The 24,584-nt window shown below is 50.0% G+C and overlaps 1 protein-coding gene and 1 long non-coding RNA gene across 2 annotated transcripts in view; one reads left to right on the top strand and one right to left on the bottom strand.

The window, feature by feature from the left end:
* The first annotated feature begins 14,647 nt into the window (after positions 1-14,647).
* The window catches only part of SLC6A1 (solute carrier family 6 member 1), a 42,079-nt gene continuing 32,142 nt past the window's right edge, over positions 14,648-24,584 (top strand). Inside the window, exon 1 of the mRNA XM_025449795.3 lies at positions 14,648-14,751. The gene's annotated coding sequence lies outside the window, so the exon portion shown is untranslated. The remainder of the gene's footprint in view (positions 14,752-24,584) is intronic.
* On the bottom strand, positions 18,658-23,723 carry LOC118351604 (uncharacterized). Its single transcript, XR_004807281.2, has 3 exons — positions 23,553-23,723; positions 23,107-23,243; positions 18,658-19,700 (listed from the first exon to the last, which is right to left on the bottom strand). It is a non-coding gene; the product is annotated as an uncharacterized LOC118351604 (long non-coding RNA).

The raw sequence follows: 24,584 nt of genomic DNA, 5'->3' as shown, positions 1-24,584 counted from the left end.
GCCCCAGTTTCTACCTCAATAAGAGGTGAGAGAGATTGATGTAGGTCAAGAGTTGACAAACATTTTGTAAAAGTCCATGTAGTAAATATTTTAGGTTTTGTGGGCCATAGGATCTGTGTCACAACTACTGAATTCTGCCCTTGTGGCACAAAACGGCCACAGACAATATGTAAGCAAACAGGCATGGCTCCGTTTCAATAAAATTTTATTTATAACAAAGAGGTGGTAGGCCCAAACTTGTAGATTACTTACCCCGGGTCCAGGAGACTCCCCTGGTGTATCAGTCAGGATAATTTAGGTTCCAGGCAACAGAATCCCAGCGCATACTGGCTTAAGTTAAACATTGTCTCAGGAAGGAGGGATTATTGTCTCACAAAAGAGAAACGTCCTGGGTAGATTTCAGGCATAGCTGGATCAAGGGACCCAGAAGCTAGAGCTAGAGAGGAATCCAGGTTTACACAACCTTGCAGGGGCAGAAGGGTGGTTCCCCAGAAGGAATTTAGGGTAGTAGATGGGCTGCACTTGCCTATAGGGAGTCTTCATGTGAAATAGAACAGCACCCTCCTCTGTGTGGACTTAGCTGCACACTTTGGCTTGGCTTATAGAGAACAGACTGGATTTTAGACCCACTTGCCCTCTTGGTGACGTGTGATGAAGGATCGGCACCACAGAATATGAAGCAGACATATGCTGGGAGTGGACACCAGAAAAGGTCCATATGCTTGTGATCCTTCCAGTGGACAGTCCGGGGGGTTCTTGGTGCGGGGTTTATACTCAGGGTTTCTTCTCAAGGTGTCCTCATTCCTTCTTGGATAACCTTTTAATCCTCACTCTCTCTATCCAGGCCTCACCACCCACCACCACCAGATTAATCTTCCCAATCTGCTAAGTCCTGGCTCAAGAACCTTCCTTTGCTCCCAGTTGCCATCAGAACAAGATCTTTATGTCTTAATCTGATGCTCAAGGCCCCCAAGATCTTATCTGACTTCTCCTTCTTAGCCTTTTCTCTTCTAACCTTCTATACTGGACTAAGAGCCCAAAACTTGAGTTAGCACCAGTTTTCTAATGAGCAGTGACCTTGTGTGACCTTGAACAAATTTCTTTCTCTCTGGGCCCTCAGCCTCTCATCTATAAATTGGGGGATGACAATGGCTATGTCTTGAAAAACATGAGTCAAATATTCTGCAAATAAGGATTATTATATCTTGAGTTGCCTAAGCTTCCCCAGCATATGGGTTCAGATGGGGTCCTGGAAACAGCTTAGCTCATGTTTCATTGGCTCTACATCCCCCTCATGTGGGCCCTATGACATCTTGCCAGTGCTCACCAACCAACCCATCAGTGGCAGTCACCTGCGGCATCCACTGTGATCTTCCTCTCTAGCAGCCACATTGGCTATTGCCAGCAAGGCTGTCCCCAACTGTCTTTACTGATGCCTGGGCCCTGGGTACTGTCCCCATGTGTCTCTCAAGCTGCTGGATAGATGCTTCAGGCAAGGCACAAATGGAACCTTTTCTCCTTTTCCATCATGCCTGCCCCCAGAGCCTGGTCAGAGCTGCATGGATCCATAGCCTCATGGGGACTCCCATGGAAGGGACCCCTCCAGCTTCTATGGCAGCCCCCTCCTCCTGGCCTATAGACCACCATGGAGAGAACTGAGGGAGGGGGGTGTCCGTGAACTTGCCAGATGGATCATATCTTTATTTTCATTAAGTCCCTTCCACTATGAATGAAGGTAACAAACCACGGTCATTTGGGCTGTATCTCTACCTTTGTGTGACCAACAGAAATCATATGCATGGTTTACAAAAATTAACACAAAATGGATCATAGATTTAAATGAAAAATGCAAAACCACAAAACTCTTAGAAGATAACGAAGGAGGAAATCTATATAACAGTGGGGATGGCAGTAGCTTTTTAGATATAATACCAACAGCATGATCTAAGGTCTTCAGTAGGTGAATGGACAAATAAACTGTGGAAACATTGAAATATTATTCAATATAAAAAGAAAGGAGCTAGCAAGCCAAGGAATACATGGAAGAATTGTAAATGCGTACTACTAAGTGAAAGAAACCAATCTGAAAAGGCTATATACTACATGATTCTGACTAGCTGGTATTCGGGAACATGCAAAAGTATGAAAAGAATGAAAAGATCAGATGTTGGGATGCCTGGGTGGCTGTTCAGTGGGTTAAGCTTCTGTCTTTGACTCAGGTCATGAGTCCTGAGGTAGAGCCCCTCATCTGGGTCCCTGCTCAGTGGGGAGTCGGCCTCTCCCTCTCCCTCTGTGCACTCTCTCTCTCTCCTGTAAATAAAATATTTTTTAAAAAAAAGCTTAGAAAAAAAAAGATCAGTGGTTGATAGGGCTTGGGGAATGGGGAGGGATGCAAAGGCAGAGCAGAGGATTTTTAGGGCATTGAAAATACTCGGTATTGTCCTAGCATGATGGATACATTTGTCCAAACCCATAGAATGTACAAAGCTGACTGAACCCTAATGTAAACTGTGGACTCTGGGTGACAATGATGTGTCAGTGCAGGTTCATCAGTTGTTACAAATGTACCCACTGCTTGGAGATGTTGGCAGCAGGGGAGGCTGTGCCTGTGTGGGGGCGGGGAGAGTGTGGAAATTGCTATACCTTCTTCTCAGTTTTGCTGTGAACCTAAAACTACTCTACAGAAAAGTCTTTTTTTAAAAAAAGCAAGTGGCAGAATGATAACTAGAGTGAGATGCTATATTTAGAATATAAGCGCACACACAAGAAACCATTGTTACATGTTTTCTAGGTATATATAGATGTATGCAACTGGAAAGGGAAAAGTCTAGAGGACATGCGGCACACTCTTCCTGTTGTAGCTGAGAAGGGTGGAGGAAGAAATGAAGATTAAGTGGTTGATCAAAAGCCCTTAAATATTGTAATAGTCTATAGGGAATATACACCAGAAATATTGCATCATTAATAGTATTTTATAAGAGGAAAACAAAGGAGAACAAAATAAGGAGAGGAAGGAGAGAGAGGGAAAGGAAGAGAGACCAGGGAGGTAAATGGGCAGAGAGAGGGTCAGGGAGAAAGTGAGGGAGAGGAGGAAGCAGGGGTGGGGAAGCAGGTTGCAGAAGCCCTGTGAGGTCCCCTCCCTCTGCACCCGCCAAGATCTCTCCAGTCCCATCAGCCTGGGGCAGACAAGCTCAAATCCCAGGGCTCTGCAGTGTTCTCTCCCATTAAGATGTCAACTCTTCTTCTGGTCCCCACCTGCCCCTAGCCCTGGCCTTCTGCAGAGGCCTTTATTCCTCTTATCAGAGAAAACCAGAACGGACCACATGGCTGGCCCCACGCCTGGCCCACTGATTGCAAATTGTTTCTGAAGGAGTGTTTAGCAATGGGTTTTCCCTCTCCCAGGACTATTCTAGGAATGTCAATAGCTTCCGTTTGGAATAAAAATGCTGAATCCATTTTTCTCATAAATACTGATATTGTGATTAGCTGCCATTCTGATGGCAGATAATGAAAGTAGATCATGCATTTGCTGCTTCCAGATCTCCTAAGATAGAGATGTGTGGGTGCCACAAGCCCTGATGGGGCATCTGCTCTGTGCCAGGCTTTGAGTCCATGCACTCCTTCCACCTCTCCTTGGTAGTCGTGGCTGTGTCTACATAGCAGAGGAATAGACTGTGGCCCAGTGACATCATCCACCTACAAAGTCCTAGAATGAACTGAGGACTTCTCTCTCCAAGATCAGGATTCACATCTCTACACCCCAACTGCCCATTACTTTTGGAAAGCAGAAATTCTAGAAGATGAATAAGATGAGTAGACTCAGGGTAGTGCTCAGTGGCTCACCCCCATCAGGCATCAGCCCACCCCTTCCCCAGTGGAGAAGACACAGTATATTACCATAACCCTGCACCTAACCTTTTCCAGGGACTCTGGCCAACCTCCTACTCCTTTCCCTGCATCTCTGCCTGCGGGCTTCCCCATAACACCTATGAAAGTTGTTTTACCAAGTGCTCGCTGGTCCAGAAGTGTCAGGAAATTAGCACTCTTGGAGCAGTCTTCAACCAATGGCTGGCAGGATTTGGTGTATAGATACCCCAGCTCCCTCTCCTCTCAGGTGGGATGATTCTGAGGTGTATGTGGCACACTCTTACCTAGGTTTTCTCACTGGAATTGAGCACCAGTTGCCCACCAGCTAGTGGGCTAGGTCATGCACTCCGTACTGGCTGCCTTCCCTTCCCAATCCCACTTCCCTACTGTGTTCCCTAAGCTTCCCAAGTAGACCACTCCCACTCAAGTCCTTGTCTGGGGGCCACCTTTGTTTGAGAGAACTCAAGCAAAGAGCCCCTTGGAAGCCAAGATCCAGATACGTTGTAACCAAAGCTTCAGTCACCAGCAGCAAATCTCCTAGCAGGAATTTCCTAAGACGCAGATCTGATCCCATCCTTCAAGGCTCCCTAGGTTAAGTTCAAACTTTTTCTTCTTTTGCCTTGTTTTGTTTTGTATTGAGGTACAGTTGACATATAACATTATATTAATTTTAGATACAACATAATGATTTGATAAATGTATTTGTTGGGAAATGATCACCTCAGTAGATCTAGTTAATATTCGTCACTACACCGATCGTCACAGACTTTTTTCTTGTGTTGAGAACGTTCAATATCTACTTTCTCAGCAACTTTCAGATAGGCATTACAGTATTATTAACTATAGTCACCATGGATTCATTTCACCCCTATGACTTCCTTACTTGGTAACTGGAAGTTTGTACATTTCCACTCCCTTCAGCTACACCCCCACTTCCCTCCTCTGGCAATCACAGTTTCAAATTCCTTAAGGTGGTATTTGGACACTTAGAGGTTTTATCTGTTCGGAAATCCTTTTCCCTGGTCTGTTTACAACCTCTCAATTTGGGGGCGGGGGCAGGGAATTACTTCTTCAAACTCAGTCCAAAGAGAACATAGGAGAGATCTCATCCTTGGTTAAGAGTATATGGACTTGAATCCTGTCTGGTGATGTGAGTGGGTAGTTCATGGAGCTTCTGTTCTTTAGGTATATTCTTCACATGATGGGCAACAAGCTGAGTACCTCCCACATAGTCTTGTGTGGGTTAGAAGAGCTCATACACACAAAGAGTTGAGCACAGTGCCTGGTATATGGTTCTGATGTGCTGGTTCCACCAAGACTCCATGAAGATGGAGTGTGTATGAGTCAGGCTTAGCCAAAGAGAGCATCAAATACCTCTGACCGTGGCAGCTGGTTCAGTAATGCGTCCAAGTTAGTCCAACAAATGTCCAAGCTGGGAATTTTCAGGGAACGCTGGGAATGAGAGGGTTTTCCCTGTCAAGAAAATAAAGATATTTGTCTGGAGCTGTTGGTAGCCATATCGTCTACACATGGGGGAGAGGCTGCCCAAGAAATAAGTCAATTCTGAAGAAAGCAGGACCAAGAAAGGTAAAGGAGGGAGGGAGAGACAGAAAGCAGATCCAGGCAGAGAAATGGAAAGACAGAGACGTGGAGTAGATCCAGCTATGTGAACTGGATATATCCTTGACATTTTCGCTGTGCAAGCCAATAAGTTTCATTTTGTGTTTCAGGTAGTTTGAGCTCAGATATCATCTCCTGAAACCAAAGGGATTTGGAATGGAAACTTGCTTAAGAACTAAACTGAGTGAGCCAGACAGCCCTTTAAGATTCTAAAGCCAATGACTTTTTTTTTTTTAAGATTTTATTTATTTATTCATTCAGAGAGAGAGAAAGAAAGGCAGAGACACAGGCAGAGGGAGAAGCAGGCTCCATGCAGGGAGCCCGACGTGGGACTCGATCCCGAGACTCCAGGGCCATGTCCTGGGCGAAAGGCAGGCCCCAAACCACTGAGCCATCCAGGGATCCCTAAAGCCAATGGCTTCTAACTTTTATCTTTCGCGACATAAAAATTGTATCAAACAAAATTGTAAGTAGAAGCCCAGATTATACAAGTGGAACTGTTCTGGCTAAATCAGAGATGTGGGTCCTTGAGTCTGCCCACTGCCGCCCTCAACCACCACTCGCATGTTCCTGGCCTACAGGGGCACCTCCCCAGGAAGATCTAGGGACCAGTGGGAGCTCATACCACTGTCCTATCCCAGTCCCATAACTCTCCAGCTGAGGGGTCAGGAAATTCATGGCCATACAAGAGCTTCTGAAGCACTAGACTATGGCAGAAAGTCCTTGTCAGATGTCTACCACTGGCGGGCCAGTGGGGTTTCCAGGTGTATCTGGACATGGCATTAAACAACACTGACCCACAAACACGGAAAGTGACTTCCTCTTCAATTCATTTCCAATTTCTGTGTTCACACCAAAAAGAAACATTCACATCAAAACGAATGTGTGACCTTGGGCAAGTCATGGTTCTGTGCCACAACTGGAATCCAGGTGAACCTCTGGCTCCACCCTCAGCCCCCGGGTTTCTGAAGTTTCAGCCACTCACATATCACGTTCATTTTCGTTCTCATCATCCACACTTTAATTTAGGAATTTTGCCAGATTTGGGCAATAATCAGATCTTTCTTTAAAGCAACTCTCCTTGAAACAACAGTAAATTTATTTAAAAGGAAACATTTCACCACTGCAAATGGAAAGCCAATATCCTTTGCCAAAATAGAAACCAACTTAAAATCATGACAATAACAATAATAAGCAAAGAACAATGCTACTAAATTCTATGTTGCAGAAGGGAGGCTGCAGCCGGTTCTTTGTTAAAAAGGAAGATTAGCAAGTATTGGAGAGGTGTTAAAGGCATGGTAGCACCAATCTGAGCCTTTCTTTTTGATGTGACAGCCAGGAGCCAGGCTGAAGGAAGCCAAGGAGATAAATCTGCCTGCCATCTTTGGCAGCTAAGGCTGGAATAAAAAAATTTTGGTTTTTTTTTTTTTTTAAACAAATATATGGGGAATTTAGATAGGAGTCCATTTCAAGGGCTCCTTTTTCCCCGTCAAAAGAGGCAGGTCCACCAAGGATCCAGAGCTCTTAAATAGGCTGCTGGCATACCCACCAAAGTTAAACACATCCATGACCAGCAATCCCATTCCGAGATTGAAAAGACAAGTCTGCAAGTGACTCTTGGCTTAAAAATGCATGGCATTTTATCAGCAAATCTGTAAGTATGAAAGAAGACCACCAGCCAGAAACGCATTCACGTGTGCACTGAAGGGCACATATAAAAATATTCCCAGCAGCACTACCTATTATTGCCCCAAGTGGAAAACAATATAAATGTTCATAACAGGAAAATATATAAAGAAATTATACTATAGTCATGTGATGGAATACCATATAGCCCTGGAAAAGATAAACTAATTCCTACACATAACAGTGTGGGTAAATCTTACAAACATGATACTGAGGGAGTGAAACCAGACAAATAAGAGTATGATTCTATTCATGTGAAATTCAAGATCACAACTAATTTATGATGCTAGAAGTCAGAAGAGTCGTTACCTCTTGGGGGTGATATATCGAGAGGGAATCTCTGAAAAGCTCAAAATGCTCTATGTCTTGCACATGGAAGTGTGCACATGTAAAATTTCACTGAGCTGTCCACACAAGGTAAGTATTTTCATGCACTTAAGTTTTAAAATTTTAATTGTAGTATAGTTCTCTATATTATACTATTTTCAGGTGTACAACTTAGTGATTATATATATTATGAATTGCTCACCACATGTGTAGTTACCATCTGTCACCACACAAAGTTATTAAAATATTACTGACACTTTAAGGTATGTATGTTATACCTCAATTTGAAAACTATATAGGCTGCTGGCTGAGCCAACAGATAAAGTGAGTTGGGCTGCTATGGGTGAGGAAGTAAGGTTGGTACCATCTGATTGCTGATGGCTTTTGTCACCCGGTTGTGGACAAGGGTGGGGTCAAGGAGGCACCCAAAGGCATGGCAGGTGGGGAACTACTTCCTCTTCATTTTCTTACTTAGTGCCCATTTCTCGCAGACAACACTTTTCTCAAAAGCTGCCCAAAGATGCCATCATTTTTTAAAGCCGTCGAAAGCCCTCTACTAGAGCTGCCATTGTACAAACTGCTACCTTGGCTGGGCACTAGGCACTTGATGGCCATCACCTTACTGAACCCAGACCACCAGCCCAAGGAGCAGAGACACAGCAGAGAATTTGAGCAACTTGCCTGAGGTCACCCAACCGGGAAGGGGTGATGTGGTTTTTACCCCTTTCTGAATTAATTTTAAAGATCACACCTGCATCTGTATCACATATGAATGCTCTAAAGACAAAGCTCCCCCCAAATTTCTTACAGAGGTGAGATGAAGTCAGATGAATGACATAGGCATTGTGATACAGTGTTAGGCTACTACTTGACCTTTGGGCGATTCTTCAGAGGGAGAATCATCTACTTCCCAACTGCAGTTGACCTTGGGTAACTGAACTAGAGGAAAGCAAAAGCAAAACGATTGTACAGGGGGTGACTGTATGCAGAGTTCCCTGAATATACCAGGGAACTGGTCCGAGCCAGGAGGGCACGAGGTGTCCCGCTGGCATCCAAGCCAAAGCCTGCAGACCGAAGAAGGGTCCGCCAAGAGAGGAGGATAAGGGAACAGTATTCCTGGCAGGGGGAATGGTATATGCAAAGATTCAGACTTGAGAACTTTTGGAGGGGGACTGAAAATAGCCTCAGGGCTGGATGCAGGCAATGAGTGTAGAGGGAATCAGAGTCCTAGGCTCTCTGCCCTGGGTGAGGATGAATAGTGAGCTCCTATTGTGTGCAGGGCTTGACGGGACAACAGTCACTGGATCCACCAAAAGGAGAGTGGTTACGTACCTACAGGGAAGCAGGAACAAGATCTATCTGGGGATATGAGAAAGAATCCACATGCAGCTGAGCAAAATTCCAGCAAGATTCCTGGCAGTGGTAGCATTTGAGCTTGCCTTCAACCCCCAACTAGGATCATGTCGACTGGGAAGGGAAAGCAAGGAGCTTCCTTGTGAATGGCACCTGAATAATGAAAGTATATTGGGTATTGGCCGTGTGTTATCTGGCTTTCTCCCAGGAACATTGTCAGATGGATGCTGTTATGATTCTCATTTTGTGGAAGAGGAAACTGAGGCCCAAGAAGGCGAGATCATTTGGCCAAGATCTGCCTAGCTGCAAAGCCTGCACGTTATCCAAAATGCTGCACGCTGCAGAGAAATGTTTATTGGGCCGTTCCCGCAGGGACAGGCTCAGCCCCCACCCATCACAGACTGCTATCCACCCGTCTTTTGGGGGGTTAACTCTTTGGAAGTGGCATTCTGTTGAAGTGTTAAAATATTGATCCCAGCGTGGTATGACACACACAAATATTTGAACATTCAGCAGCGAGGCGGCTGCCAGGGATCTGCCCCAGCGTGACTCGTGGGCAGGATAACAAAATGATCTTATGTCCTATTATCCCCTGTGAGGTTTATTGTGGGTTTTCAAGTGATTATACACATTACAGCTGTGGCTCTTTCGCTAATGGGGGAATTTCCTGCATGGAGGGGGGTGTGGTTAGGATAACAGCGTCCCTTCAGCAAACAAAACCTGAAGCTCTGTTTCCCCACAGGGGATATTTTCTCAGGTGGAAGGGATGCGTCTCAGTTTTACTATAATTTTGGAGAAACTCAAAGCGGGAATTCCCTCAAAGAGGGAGACAGTCTGCTGGAAGCAGTGGACAGGGGTCCAGGGCAGGAGGCCTGGGCCAAACAGTGGGAAGCAGACTTGGCACGACTTCCCCCTAAGCCTCTTCCCCAGCAGCCTGGTGACTCGGGATGGCAGAAGGGAGTGCCATCTTTTTAATTGCAGGTGAGCAAACGGGGGGGCGCAGAGAGGGAAAGGGACTTGCCCAAGGTGACACAGAGGGTTAGTGACAGATCTCAGCATCCTCACCCCCAGATCAGGCCTCTCCCCACAGCACCACTTGTGGCCTTCATGGGAGGCAGCCAGCGTTGGCAGAATACCCCCAGGGGCAAGATAAACCAGTTTAATGGCTTAGTGGCTTTGAGGTGGCCCGGGCTTGAGCTGGGAGTCCAGCTCTGCTCCTGTCTTGCTGTGTGGCTTTGGACCAGTGACTCTCTGGGCCTCTGTTTCCCTACATGTAGCACGTGTTCCAAAATGTAGCAGGTAGTCAACATCTTCCTAGTTTCACCATCACACACCAAGGTGCTCTCGAGCAAGTCACCTCTCTCTGGGCCTTGATTTACCCATTTCTAAAATAGAAGGACTCAACTAGGTACTCTCTAAGGACCGATTCCAGTCTGAAGGCCTGTAAAATATGACTTCATGAATTACCTTAAGGCAGGGAAGAGGGAAGACTACAACATTAATATTAACAATAACAGTTTCAACCATTTATTGGGTGAATTGGGAACTCTGCTAGGTACTGACCCGTCTCATGTCACACTTACAATGCTACAAAAGCTCCCTGCTGGTCTCCTGGCTTCCACTCTTCTCCCCGTCAATCCACCTTGCACATCTGGCCAGTCTCAACCTTTCTTACCTTACTCTTCTGCTCCAGCACAATCAATGGCTCCCCAGTGCCCCCAAGGTCAAGTCCAGTTCTTTAATGTGCTGGTTAAGATTTCCATGCTCAGGCCATTCCCTCTCTAAGGAGTTTCCTATCAACTGTATTGTCTCTTTGTCTGGTCCTCTTCCATGCCTGGTACTCAGAGGTGCTTAATAAACATCCTTTAAGTGAATGAACACATGGGTGTAATGTTTCTCTAAATTAGGCTACTCAAACTTTAGTCATTTGCAAGCCACTTACAAGAGTTTTGTGAAATCTGTGCACTGTGTCTATTTTTATTTACTTAAATATTTTTCTTTTTTAGATTAAATAAATGTATCCCAAAAGGAAACTGTACATCATGCTATAACTAGAAGATCAGTATTGCTTGCCAGAAATAGGTCTCATTAAAAGAAATGCAAGGACAAATGAGCAATGCATTCACTTCTAACTAGACATTGTTGTCTACCAAGGCTGGAGTCCTAGAGTTTCTCTCTCTCTCTTAAATGGGATTGGTCAGGACTTTGGAAAAGTAATGAAAAATTAGTACCAACCTGAGACTTATCCCTGGACAAAAGTCACAAGCATGTTATAGGGAGATGAACACAGAAGAGCTTTTCCCTTCCAGATTTTTTTTAATTAATTAATTTATTTTTTTTAATTTATTTTTTATTGGTGTTCAATTTACTAACATACAGAATAACCCCCAGTGCCCGTCACCCATTCACTCCCACCCCCCGCCCTTCTCCCCTTCCACCACCCCTAGTTCATTTCCCAGAGTTAGCAGTCTTTACGTTCTGTCTCCCTTTCTGATATTTCCCACACATTTCTTCTCCCTTCCCTTATATTCCCTTTCACTATTATTTATATTCCCCAAATGAATGAGAACATATAATGTTTGTCCTTCTCCGACTGGCTTACTTCACTCAGCATAATACCCTCCAGTTCCATCCACGTTGAAGCAAATGGTGGGTATTTGTCATTTCTAATGGCTGAGGAATATTCCATTGTATACATAAACCACATCTTCTTTATCCATTCATCTTTCGTTGGACACCGAGGCTCCTTCCACAGTTTGGCTATCGTGGCCATTGCTGCTATAAACATCGGGGTGCAGGTGTCCCGGCGTTTCATTGCATTTGTATCTTTGGGGTAAATCCCCAACAGTGCAATTGCTGGGTCGTAGGGCAGGTCTATTTTTAACTCTTTGAGGAACCTCCACACAGTTTTCCAGAGTGGCTGCACCAGTTCACATTCCCACAAACAGTGCAAGAGGGTTCCCTTTTCTCCGCATCCTCTCCAACATTTGTGGTTTCCTGCCTTGTTAATTTTCCCCATTCTCACTGGTGTGAGGTGGTATCTCATTGTGGTTTTGATTTGTATCCCTTCCAGATTATTCCACTCCACCAACAACATCCTAACTACCACCTAATGGCCAGTCCACATTTGGGAATGCTGCTTAATGGAACCCACCACTCTAGCCCATGAGGGGTGCCTATGAATTCTCTGGAAGACTTTAACTGGGGATTTTTAAGAAGGATGAAGGTCCTATATACACTTGCCTCATCTTTATAGTATAGTGGCCCTTACCCAAACCCCATGGCACAGGAGACAGTTCTCAGAACTCCACTGAGATAAGAGTTTGTTGTTTGAAACCATCTGCCTGGTGGAATAAGGAGCTCCCATCATTGGAGACGTGCAGACAGATGCTAGACAGTCATGGGGGGAGAGGGGATGGGGAGCAGGAAATGTTGTGAAGATAATTCAAGCATCAGATGGCGGCCTATGAAACTGACCTGACAGCTAGAATTCGCTTTGGTATGTAGGCAAAACACATGTACTGCAATGAAAATAGCAGGGAATTAACTTCTGATCAGGAATTTAGAAAAAAGAGAGACAATCGTGAATGAGGTTATTCAGGAGACCCAAAGGCAGAAGGGGAGATGGAAGTGGTTATGATTATTTCTTTATATAGGTAATGCTTCATATTTCTCAATCCAGCTCTGGATTCATCGGGACAGTTTTGATTTTAAGCAACGGAAACTGAACTCAAACTTGCATAATTGACAAAAAGGAACTTAATGGGTTTTAAAATAACTAAACAGCCTACAGGCATGGCTAGATTCAGAGACCCAAACAATATTCATCAGGACTCGGTCCACTCTCCATCTCCCAGCTTTGCCCTGCTCTATGTTGGCTGCATTTTCAGGTAGGGTCTACTCCAGGTGTGAAAAGTGGCTGCTGGCGGCTCCAGGCTTGGGACCGCGGTGGAGGTCAAGCTTCTGTTCAACATTAGTTTTCACAAAAGTCCCAGGGAGACTTCTCACTGAGCCAGCCTACGCCACATGTTCCGTGCCCCCTCCCCATCGAGGTCATGGTGGCTCTGGCTATACCCAGGGCATGTGTCCACCTCTGGAAGAAGAGAACCCCACCCGGCCATAGGAATGAGGGGAGGAGGGGAAGTTCCCCAAATCAAAACTGAGGTGCTATCACCTGAAGAAGTTGGAATGAATGTCAGGCAAGCAAAAATAGCTTCCATTTTGCTACCTTCGTATCTTTGCTAAGAGTTGTGTCCCACCTCTCCATCCAGGCAGCTCCCAATCATCCTATGGCCCTCAGTTCAAATGGCCACCCCGAGCTGGCCTGAGATGCCCCTGAAATGTGTGCTCCTGGCAAAGCTTTTCACTCTGGGCTTACTTGACTATTGGACAGAAGCCCATCTTCCATGCTGGACCAAGACCACCTTGAGATTTGTCTTGTCTACCGCTGTGTCCCCAGAGCATAGGACAGTGCCTGGCAAGTGGAAGCTCAATAAATATTTATTTGAAGTCCCAGTCAGTGGAGGTTATAAGCCTGTGGGAGCTAGTGACCAGTGAAGTGGGGGGAGGGACAGATGGAAGATATCAAGGAAGGCATTGGGATGCCATGCTTGTGGGTGCGTGTAGGGAAAGAGCCAGGAGAAGTCAGGGTGGTCATGGGACCCCAGGATGGATGACCCAAGTGGGGGGCAAGGTGGGTAGAGGATGGCAAGTCCATCAGGAAATGCCAGCCCTAGGGGAAAAGAGAGGAGGTGAAGAGTAGGTCAGGGCTGGAAAGAGGGAATTCTATGAGTCTTTGGGAAACCCAGAGAGAAGGCCAGTTGTGACCCCAATTCCAGGAGCCTTTGTGAAAATGGAAGGGGGCAGCGGTGCCAGGACTTGCAGGCGGTGTCAGCAAAGGGAAGGGAGGGAGTCCTCCCGCACTGGGTTGGGATCAGCTAGGAGAGAGGCTTCTCCAGAGCAGGGTCCCTCAAACCTCAGACACTGCAAGTAGGAGGATGTCTTGGGGGTTCCACTGCCATCCCTCGGGTGTTTCTCCAGTTTTTAGTCATGTTTATCCACCTGTGCACCCACTTGTGTCTCCAGGACCAAACCCTGGTAGCAACCTGCCCCACCGTGCCACAGGCACACCCCAGACGGGCACCAAGGGCCAGTTAGCTTCGGGTCGGAAGTTGTGTTCCCCTCCTAACAGGCAGCGGGAGGCAGGGGCCCCCCGCCCCCACCCGCCCCCACCCCCACCCGGGGGGCCCTGTAACCTACAGAGAGAAGAGGGGGCCAGAGGGAGGCAGAGAAGCTGAAAGGACAGACCAACCGCAGAAGCGGACAGTCAGGCTGCAAAGAGAAAGCCAAGAGGGGAGTCCGTGTTGCAAAGGAACGAAACCGAGCCCACGAGCGCCAGGCTGAGGACCCGAGGCCAAGGCCCGAGAGGCCACCCGAGAGACGGGGGAGGAGGGGCTGGGAGGAGGGAGAGAAGGGAGCAGCGGGTGGGCGGGCGGAGGGAGAGCCGGAGGGCGCGCGGGGAGGGCGCGCGGGGAGGGCGGGAAGGCGGGATGCGGAGACCCCGCGGCCGGGGCGGGGCGGCGGGGGGCGGCGGGGGGCGGCGGGGGCGATGGGCGGGCGGCGGGCGGCGGCCCTCCCGGGCGGGGCGGGCTCCCGGAGCAGCGCCCCGCCCCCGGCCGCGCGCTCCCGCCCTGCGCGCCTCGCTCCCCCGCCCGCCCCTTCCCCGCGTCCCTCCGCCCGCCCTCGGAAGACCGAGCCGCGCTGCGCGGAGCAGCGGAGGAGCCGACGAGCCGGGAGCGCAGCGCGGCCCGAGCCCGAGCGGCCCCGCGCCCGGAGCGCACCGGAGCGGCCGAGCTGCCCGCGCAGCGCCCGCTGCGGGCAGCGCAGCCCGGGCCGCAGGTAGGATCGGGCGCCGGCGTCGGGGCGCGGGCCGCGGAGCCCCGGACCGCCCGGGCAGGTGCGGCCGCGCGGGGTGGGGGCGGCCCCCGGGGTCGGGGCCGCACGGAGGAGCCCGGGCCGCCCTCCGACCCGACCGCCGACGTGAGCCCGGCCGGTCCCCGGGGGCGCGCGAGGGTCGCGAGGGCCCCCTGCCCCTTCCCCGTCGCGGGCACGCGTGGGCCCCCTCGCTGGCGCTGGAGCCTCCTAGCTGGAGCCGTCGAAGCGCCGCGTCCGTTTCCGGGGTGGCGGGGCCCCGGGCAGCGCAGGATACGAAGAGGAGCGTCCGGGGGCCGTGGCCACTGCTCCGTCCCGGGGTCCGATGCGCCGAGGTCGAGCCGCGCGCCTCGTTCCTTCTCCAAGGGCCCTGGCGCGAGCGACTCGGGGACGGGTCACCTCCTTGCCTCCGGGGGCAGCGCAGGCTCTCCAGAGATGTTGGCCAAGGAGCGTTTGCCACCGCCGGGGCTGCGCGCACGCTAGCTCCGCCGCACTCTGCGCTCCGTACCCGAGGAATGTGGGGTGAGGGCAGGCCCCCGGAGGGTTTGGGGACACCGTCCCCTTGTTGCTGAGGAAACTGTTTTCACCTTCTTGTGTCCCGCATGTGCTCTCCGGGGATGGGAAAAAGGAAAGTGCCTGCCGTGGTTACCTACCCCGGGGCAGTGACCGTGGGGTCTCCATGTCCGTCCCCTTTGTGCCCACCATCCCTACGGGTGGCACCCACAGATGCCCTCTTCTAGCTTGGCTTGGTCCTCAGACAAGGAACTTAGACTGGGCAACCCCTTACTGAGGCTCTTAGCTGATCTCTTCCCAAGATAGACATGGACCCCAAGGAGAAAATTGGATTTTAAAAAGCCAAATGATAAAGCCCTGTTTCTTCCCGATATGGGGCTGGAGCACTCCCTCCCTCTCCTAGAAACCCCAGCCTCATCCCCATGAAGAACTGGGGTGGAGGGGAAAGCACTGAGTAAAATGGCTCCTGAGCTTTGGTGACAACCCCAAAATCTCAGGCTGTCGGGCTATGTGAGTGGACTTTGGGGTCGACCTTCATTTTTCTGTGACACACTAAGTGGGTGTCTGGAGAGAGAGGAGGTGTTTGGCTAGATGGGATGGTGGGTGCTGGGTATTGCTTAGGTTCTTCTTTCTCTTTGGGAACTTTGGGGAAACGTATTCACAAGGGAGTCTGAGAAGGCTGCCCCGACTCCCAAATTCCAGAACAAAGGAGATCAGTGGGAACTACAGGCAACTTGTACCCTCTGTGTCTCTCTCTCACTCTCTCCCTTTGGAGCATTCTCTCTGGGAAGGGTTGACCCCGCCTCTGCTCTGGTCTGGGTCTGAGTAGTCCCAGGCCCTCCCTCAGGCAGAGGAGGAAGAGGGGACGTTGCCCTTAGAGGTGCAAGTCCCAGGAGGAGTGGGAGAGACCTTTCCTCAGAGCATCCAGGGCAAAATGGCTGAGCCTCTCTTGAGTCTCAGAAATAAATTGTCAGGCAAGCAGCAAACAAAGAAAGAGCTCTCTCTCTCCAGCCAAGCGCTGGCTCGGTGGCCAGGGCTTGGAGGACAAACAGTGAGTCCCAGGCAGGGGCACACAGCCGGGCTTGTCTGGCAGAGAATCTGGAGAGTGGGGCGATTCCTAAGAACCACACAGGAGAGAGGCAGCTGCTGTGGGAGAGGAAACCGGGACCATCCGTCTTGTGTGCAGCCCTTTATTCCCAGGCTGGAAGGTCTGGTGAGAAGTGGGTCCCCAGCAGCTCAGGATGGAGCTGAGAGGGGCATCTAGAGGCCCAGAAGGAAACAACTCAGAGGGTAAAGAGAGGAAAGAGCAAGTCCATCAAGGCAGAAAGAAGCACAATAGCTCTGTCTCTCCGGATTTCACATGCCCGGCAATCAGGAACCCCAAATGTCATCTGTTTATGCGTGGCCCAGCACATAGCAGGCACTTAGGAAGTGTCTTAGAATAAAGCCTGCACCGATGGAAGGTGACGACAGTGCTGGCATGGACCGACCTGCAATACCTTTCTATGTCATTGAGCCAGGGAGGCTCGAAAAGGTGGACTCTGAGACTAGAACCAGCCCTGGCTCAGTTGGCTTTGAGCTGGGGTGCTGCCATTTTCTGGCCCAGTGACCTTGGGTAAGTTCTCATCCCCACTGGAAGGAAGGGAGGAATGGAGTACTGCAAGCTTCCAGTGTGGCCAGCATAATTCCGATAATAACCTCCTGCAGCCGCTACTCTTCTAATCCCCGCTTCAGAGGTGAGGGAACTGCAGTACCGAGAAGGGAAGTGACTTGCCCAAGGTCATCCAGCTGGGAAGAGGCAGGGCAGGGATTTGAACCCCAATCTTCTGATTTCCTGGCCAACACTCTGCCCCTCTCCTGGGTCTCTGGGCCTCAGTTTTCACCTCCATAGAGTGAAGTGGAAGGGTGATTGTGAGGATTTAATGGCTGGCAATGAGGCCTCTAGGTCTGCTGTCTGAGCAGTGGCTGTTTCTCTACCTTCCCAGCATAAGTTAAGAGCTTGAATAAAGCACCAATGTCAGGTGGCTTCTCGCCATCATGTAAAGATACTGTTTGTAGGCTTGGCTGTGAGCTCAGCAGCTGAGATAGAAATGTCCCAAGCCACTTGGAATTCGGAGATGTCTTTTTCCTTCTTCTCTTAGCACAGATATGCATCACAGACCAAGTGCCAACCATTAAGCTTTGCCCACCGCCCCTAGCCCCCTGCATCCAAAGTCCATCCTCAAGCCCCGTCCCCTTTGTCCTTGGGAGCAGATGGGATGCTGGAGCCCCTCCCTGTCACCTGGTCCCAGGTGTGCCCACCTTCCTTCCCTTGGATCACCAAAACCACACCACCCCAGCATCCCTGTCCTTCAGCTACAGCTGCAGTGCCAAACCCAGTTAGAGCCCTTTAATCGCCTTATTCCCCGGAAGGACACGGAGATGTGTCAGCAGGCCTGTTTTTGCCCCTGTCAGAGCAGCCCCTTCAGTCCCCCATGCAGACTCACCGGAGCTTCTCTGTGCCCAGAGAATGGTGGACAGAGCACAGCCCCTGCCGTGATGAAAACAACCTTGAATTGACTCCAATTGCAAAGAGCAGCAGGGCCCCTCTCAGTGAGGAGATCGGCAGACGTCCACTGCTCCGTGGCATTCCTCTGCACCGGCTCCTCAGTGGGCCCAGCACTGGTGCTCCTCACTGTTACCTTTTTGCTCCACTCCCTGAAGGTTGCTGAGAGGTGGAGGGAAAGAGTGTGGTATCTAAGAGGGGGAAATGGCTGGGAGGCCAGATGTGGACCCCAGCATAGGCCTTCCCAGGAAATGTGGCCTCTGTGAGCCTTGTGAACATCCAGCATCTTTGCTCAGAGCTCACCTGCAGACCTCAGAGCCAGGGGCAGGTTGGCATGAGAGTCAGTGGGAAGCCAGCTAATAGTAGGGATAAGGCCTGCCTGGCATAGATGGTAGGTGTGAACACAAGCTGTGATATTTCAGCACAGACTTGGATTCAGTCACAAACGGAGAAAAAAAAAAAGAAAGAAAGAAAGAAAAAAAAAAACCACTAAACATTGTTCCAATGATAATATCGTCAATAACAATCATTGCTAACAGTTATTGCAAGTTGACGATCAGCCAGGGAATGTGCTGTGTGCTTTACTTACATCTTTGCATTTAATTTTCACAAAACCCCGTGGGGTACATAGGGTTGTCCCTGTGTCCCTGTCCCTGTTTTAAGGAAACAGAGGAAGAGAGGTGAAGGTGCTTGCTGCAGGATTGCTAGGCCCATAACTGGCCCCTGGAGGCCCAGCTCAACTGCCATGTGCTGACATCCCTGCCCCGGAAGAGCGCTCCCCCCCCCACCCCCCGCCCCAGTGCTGCTCACTTGGCAAGGACCACACGCCCCATTTATGGAGCTGCACAGTTAGAAAGCACTCCCCCTTTGTTTTCCAACAGTTGACCTTGGCCACAGTTCTGGAGGGTGGTGGTGTTCTTTGGGGGAAGCCAGGGCATGGAGAGATGAGTTGTGCCCAAGGTCCCTCCGCTGCTAAGGTGTAGAACTGGGATCTGCACTCGGGTGCCCTGCCTCTCACAGCATATTTGTGAGCTAGACTTCAAATTCACTTGAAGCTGGTTTTAATATTGTGCACCCAGCCACCTTTCCCCAACTCTTAGGTGTCCCACAATTTGTCACCACCCTCTCACTGCTCCAGAAGTCATTGAGAGTGGCCGACGAAGTCATCAGCTCTGTTTACTGTGATCTGACATGACACGAAAGTGGCATCCAATTTGATGCGAGCCGCCTGCATCGAATGGCCTTCTATTTTTACATTTGTCACAAATTGGAAATTACAAGGAGGCCAGGTCTTGCAGAGTGATTGGCTGGGGCTCTTTGAAAGCAGGGGGCGTGCAGCCAGGTGGAACAGGCCACATTAAGGTGCCAGGGGCTGGCTGGCTGCCAACGGGGCCCCCAGCTTCCGGGGCCGAGTGGAATCCTGGCATACAGACCAGGCTGCAGGAAGCAGGAGTTGGTGGCTGTCTTGGACGGTGACCTGCAGCTCTGCCCACCTGTCTGTGCATGGTGTCTGCAAGATCAGTGTTGCATGCCAGCTCCTGACACAACTGAGCCCTGGCCAGAGGGACATTCAAGGTCAAAGATGCCCCGAAAGACATTGACAGCAGGTTGTTTTCATGGCCTTATTGTTTGGTAAGGAGGTTCTGTCCAGGGAGAAGGCAGCAGCCACGGGAGTTGAGTGACATTTGGTATCAGTATAGCAGTTTGCTGGAACTTGGTGCTGCTAAAACTTCTGGTCATCACAAGAGTCCTTTGCAGGTTGCAGAAAAATGTTCTTGAAGCTGTTCTGTCTTTTGATCCCGTATCAAATATTCCAGGGGAAGAAAATGCGGTCCTTGATATCCTGGAGAAGAATCGTCTGTCAAACAAAAAAAGACATTTTTTTTTTTTAAAAAGCTAGTTTTCTCAAAAAGCCCAAGTCAGAATGACCTTGACTCAAATGAGGTCTCTGTATACATGTGAGTACATGCACGCCTAACACTTATGTAGAATTTTATAGTCCAAGTTTGCAACAGCCCTGGGAGAGCCAAGTGAAAATATTATTGTTATTATTATTGCCATGATTATCTCCATCCTTTGGATGGGGAAACAGAGACTCAACAAGCCCTGAACACAGTTATCCCCAGGTGACGGGATTCACCTCTACTAAACCCAAGTCTGAATCTAGCAAGTTGCCCCTTGAGAAGGAGCCCGACGAGCTTAATCCATGCAGACTGAACCCCGAGCACATAGGGACTGATCTCAGGATAGGACGGGAAGGCACAGCCCTGCAGTTCAGGGGCGGGTGGGGAAGAGCCCCGGCATCGTTTTCGCCTTCCCTCTAGTTCTGAGCTTGGGCCAGAGGTTAACATCTCCACAATTATTCCCAGAGTTTGTGGAATCTGATATGTGCTCATTTGGCCAGGGGGGCCCCCAGCGGTAGCCAGATTTGGGAGGAAAGGAAGGGATGATTATTCTCAGTGCGTGAACACAAGCATGCTTATCTAGGTAGATTTGGGTGAAAACAGATACACCAGGGGCCCTGTGAGGTTGTCTAGAAGGATCTCAGGGCCTCGGCAACCAGGAAGGGCATGAGGAAGCATCCATAGGTGAGCCTTGGGTTGTTTGGGACCTGCTGGAGGTGCAGGCTGAGTGGTTCTGAGTCCTTTCCAGTCAAGAGGATAGGAAAGGGGACGGAGTCACTCATTCAGGCCATTACTGCACTTCCCCCTCTGTCCTTGCTGAAGATTATGAAAAATCAAAGTTCTGGGAGCTTCCTTCTGGGGTGTTGGGGGGCAGGGGCGCCTGAGAGTTTAACTCTTCCTCTCAGCCACCGAGTATGGAGTGCCCCCCTGGGCACGGGTCCTGGACCGCCTGAGGCCCGTGAGAAGAACCGCCTGAGGCCGGTTGACTAAAGGAATCTGATCTTTAGTCAACTCTATGCCCCTTCTCACGGGCATAGGGGGATAGCTGTTACTGTCCCCGTGGGCCAGAGGAGGACCTGGAGGCTGAGGTAGACGGAGTCACTCACCCTGGCTTGCACAACAGAGTTTGAACCCAAACCTTGCTGATGCCCCCTCTCCATGTGCCTTTTCATGCTACCCATTGCTTTTGGAAAGCACCTGAGTGGAGTCACAGTGGAGGAGGCAGGGGCTTGACTCACCGAGGCAGAGAGTAAACTTTACAAAATAAAAGCCACCAAGGCCAAAGGTTCCCGTGCCCTTGATTATGAGGTCCAGCTTCCCTGCTGCCTAAGTCCCTTTGCCCCTTTGCTCCCATGTCCGATGTTTTCAGAGCTTGAGATCAAGGACTTGCCTGTGATTTAAAAACAGGAAAGAAAGTAGGCTTGGGAACAGGGAAGTTGTCCTACTGAAGAGTATTATGTGAAGATGACATTTAAATGCATGCATTTTTAACAGGTTGGTAGCAGATGATCGGATAGCTGCAAGCCTTGACTTTGAGGTCTGACTGTGATCCAGGCACTGAGCTGAGTATTTGACAAGCAGTGTTCTAGGATCCTCCATAAGGAAACTGAGCCCCGGGGCGTTCTCATGGTTACCCAGGATCGCCCCACTGACATGCCACAGAATTGCCACTCAGATCTAGATCTGCGGGACCCTGAGGCTTGTCTTGGGGTCCGGGCAGGCTTCAAGCTTGCAGGGGATAAAGGGCAGGGTCCTTCCCCTCTCTGGACTTTGATTTCTCAGTCCATAAAGCTAAGGGATTTGGACTGGACTGGACGATGAGCTGCACCCAAGCCCGGAGCCGGCTCTCCAGGCAGGGGAAGGGCGGCTGCATGCCCCGCTTCCTCCTCCATTTCCCTCATAATAGCCTCCCGAGACTAATGACTGGGGAAGATAAAGCCCTTTCTCCAAATGGCAGTGAATGCCACTAATGACAGAGCAGATGCAGCACTGTTAATTATGCCGCGGGTATTAAATGAAAATGCCAACCTGGGATGAGTTTAATAGTGCTGCTGGGCTGGCAGTGGCCATGCCTAAAAGTGATGCCATGGACCTGGGCCGAGGCACAACCACCCCCTCCCCAACTGTAGGTCCAAGACAGGAGCCACAAAGCCTGTCCACACTGGTTCCTTCCCCAGAGCGGAGTCCACGGTGGCTCCTTGAAGCAAGAGATGTTGGTGGCCACTTGGGACATTTTCATAGAGGCCTCTGGGGGCCTGACAGGTTATCCTCAGGGGCAGATGTGGGCAAACACCTGGACCACGGTGGGTGGCCCAAACACGGTGGGTTGTGGAGACAAACCAGGCGTTTCTGGCCTCTCACAGTCAAAACTACACATTCCCTATGAGCAGGAATACTGTGTCTTCTGGCATCTCTGGGGTTCAGCATAGTTCGATACATCGTATTACTCCCTTTGCTTTTTATTATCTTCTTCTTCACTGAGTCTTCTTCAGTGAGAGCCAGAGGCCACTATCAACTGTGAGATGAGAGTGAGGCAGGACAGGCAGGTAGACCAGCTCTCACACCAACCTGGCCTTCCTGGACTGCAGGACTTTCCACCTGTCGGGCAACCATGGACAACCCTTTTGCCTTCTAAGCCTTAGTTTACACATCTGCAAAATGGGGAGAGTAAGGCAAAACTATGTCTCCTAACCAACCCCAGCTCTGGACCCCGAGGGTCACGGAGGTTGCATAAACATCTGAAAAGTGACGTTTGGTGAACAATTCAGCAAAGGAGTTTGGTCACTGAAGGCAGTTTCTGGTTCTTCTTATGGATTTAGGATGTCACCCAAACCTCCATCCACTCCCCAGTAGCTCCAGTCCCCTGCCTCCTGCCTTCTGGACCTGGATAACTGTTTCTTGGGTTTGTCTAGGCCAGAGAAAGTCACACAATCCACTCATTTCAGACACCCCTGTGTTACAGATGAATAAACTGAGACCCAGAAGGGAGGAGCCCCAAGGCCATAGTCTCTAGGACACAAAGCTTCTAACCCCTAACCCAGTGCTCTTTCCCCTGCCCCAAGCCAGCCCAGCTCCACTGTTGAGAAATTATTAAATAGAGTTGGTGGAAGGACTCTGGTTGCCGTGACAACGGAGCCTGTGTCCTCGGGAGATAATGGCGTTGTACAGGCAGAGTGATGTGTGTTGAATGCTGATTCGGGACCTGCTGGAGCGAGTGAGCAGGAGTGCAGAGGGAACTGTGTCTGGAGTTTGAGCTCCCCCAGCCAGGAGACTCAGGCTGGGTAGGTGGGGACAGCCATGGGGGACCCTTGCCCTCCCTAGTTCCATCTTCCCACAACCTCAGCAGAGAGAGATAATTACCTTCTCTTCATGAAGGCACGAAATACAGCCAAGAGAGGTGAAGGGACTCTTCATCCGGGTCACACAGGCAAGACATGAGATTTAAACTTCAGACTGGTGTCAAAAGTTGAAGCACCGGGGAGGACCTGGAGGGGCACCTAGAAAGGGCGGGCGGTGGGTGGCATCAGGAACCAGAAGGAAGCCGGCTCTGAGCCCTGCACCCAGAGCACCTCAGCCCCCATAAAGACTGCTGAAGAGGGTGCTCGGGATTCAGATGGGCCCGGGATGACATTTCTAGCCCAGGAGGAGTGAGGAACCAGTATGTCACGGTAGCTACCCATCTCAGCATTGGAGCCAAAGTCAGATCCCACCCTGCTGCTTCCTAGCTGCATGACCCTGGACAAGTCACTGTACCTGTGTGGACCTCTGTGTCCTCATCTGCAAAACAGAGACCATAACAGACTTACCTCATAGGATCGTTCTAAGACCAAATAAGGTAAGGTAGATGGAGCGTCCAGCCCTGCTCTTGAGCGTCCAGCTCCATCAACGGTAGCTGTGATTATTAACCAAAGAGGAGAGGGTAGGAGAGGGATCTGCTCCCAACCGTGTATCAGCTTGTAATTTGTGGTGTTGGGAGAGTGAAACTGGCTAAAATGAGTATGAGAATGATGAATAACAGAGCTCTTCATTCCGGGCTAGTGAATATCAGCAGAACAAATGAACAGCCCCCGTTACCAAAAATATACATAAATATTTTGCATTTGGAAAGCGTGATTGATGTACCTCGCTGCAGCACGCTGTCCCTAAAAGCCCATGTGCAAACCATGCTAGGGGAAATTGCCTTTTCTCTGTGCCAGCTATCTAAATGACCCCGTGCTGGAAACCCTTTCGGAGAATAAATACTCTCACCCACGCTCTTCATTTCTCCCTCCTGCACAGCTGGTCCCAACTGTTTACTCCTCTCCTTGGGGATCGGGGAGCATGGGGTTAACACCCTGAGAAACCCCAAAGTGCATCATTTGCATGCTGGCAAAGATGTGATGTAGCTGGCAGACAAGCCCACTCCTTTTGGGAGGCAGAAAGAGGGTGCCGAACCCAGGCCTTTGCTGTTTTGAAAGCGGTGGTGAGAGCTGGGATCCTGAGGACTTGGAGGCAAGCAACCATTTTGTCTGTTTCCGCAAACCTGTCTGAGCAAATCCCCCGGGAGGTGACAACCTGTTTCTGGATTTCCCGAGAGGGAAGGTCATTTGTTCACTGCTGATCCTGGGGCTGGATGACAGGGCGTGAGGCAGTGAGCCTGAAGGCCCTGGATTCCCGACCTGGGGAGACTCGCTCGGTGGGCGCGCGGGGAGGCGCACGTTAGCGCGGATTGGAGCGAGTGTGCTGATTGCGGGAAAGGTACACATGTCCACTTCGGGGGAGTCGTGTTTGATGAACCATTCGCTTTGAGAGTTTGATTGGATCGGCATTTCCCAGTGGCTGGCCCTGTTCCCTTCTAT

This window comes from Canis lupus, chromosome 20, assembly GCF_003254725.2.
Source record: "Canis lupus dingo isolate Sandy chromosome 20, ASM325472v2, whole genome shotgun sequence".
Lineage (NCBI taxonomy): Eukaryota > Metazoa > Chordata > Mammalia > Carnivora > Canidae > Canis > Canis lupus.
This window is presented reverse-complemented; position numbering and strand designations above follow the sequence as displayed.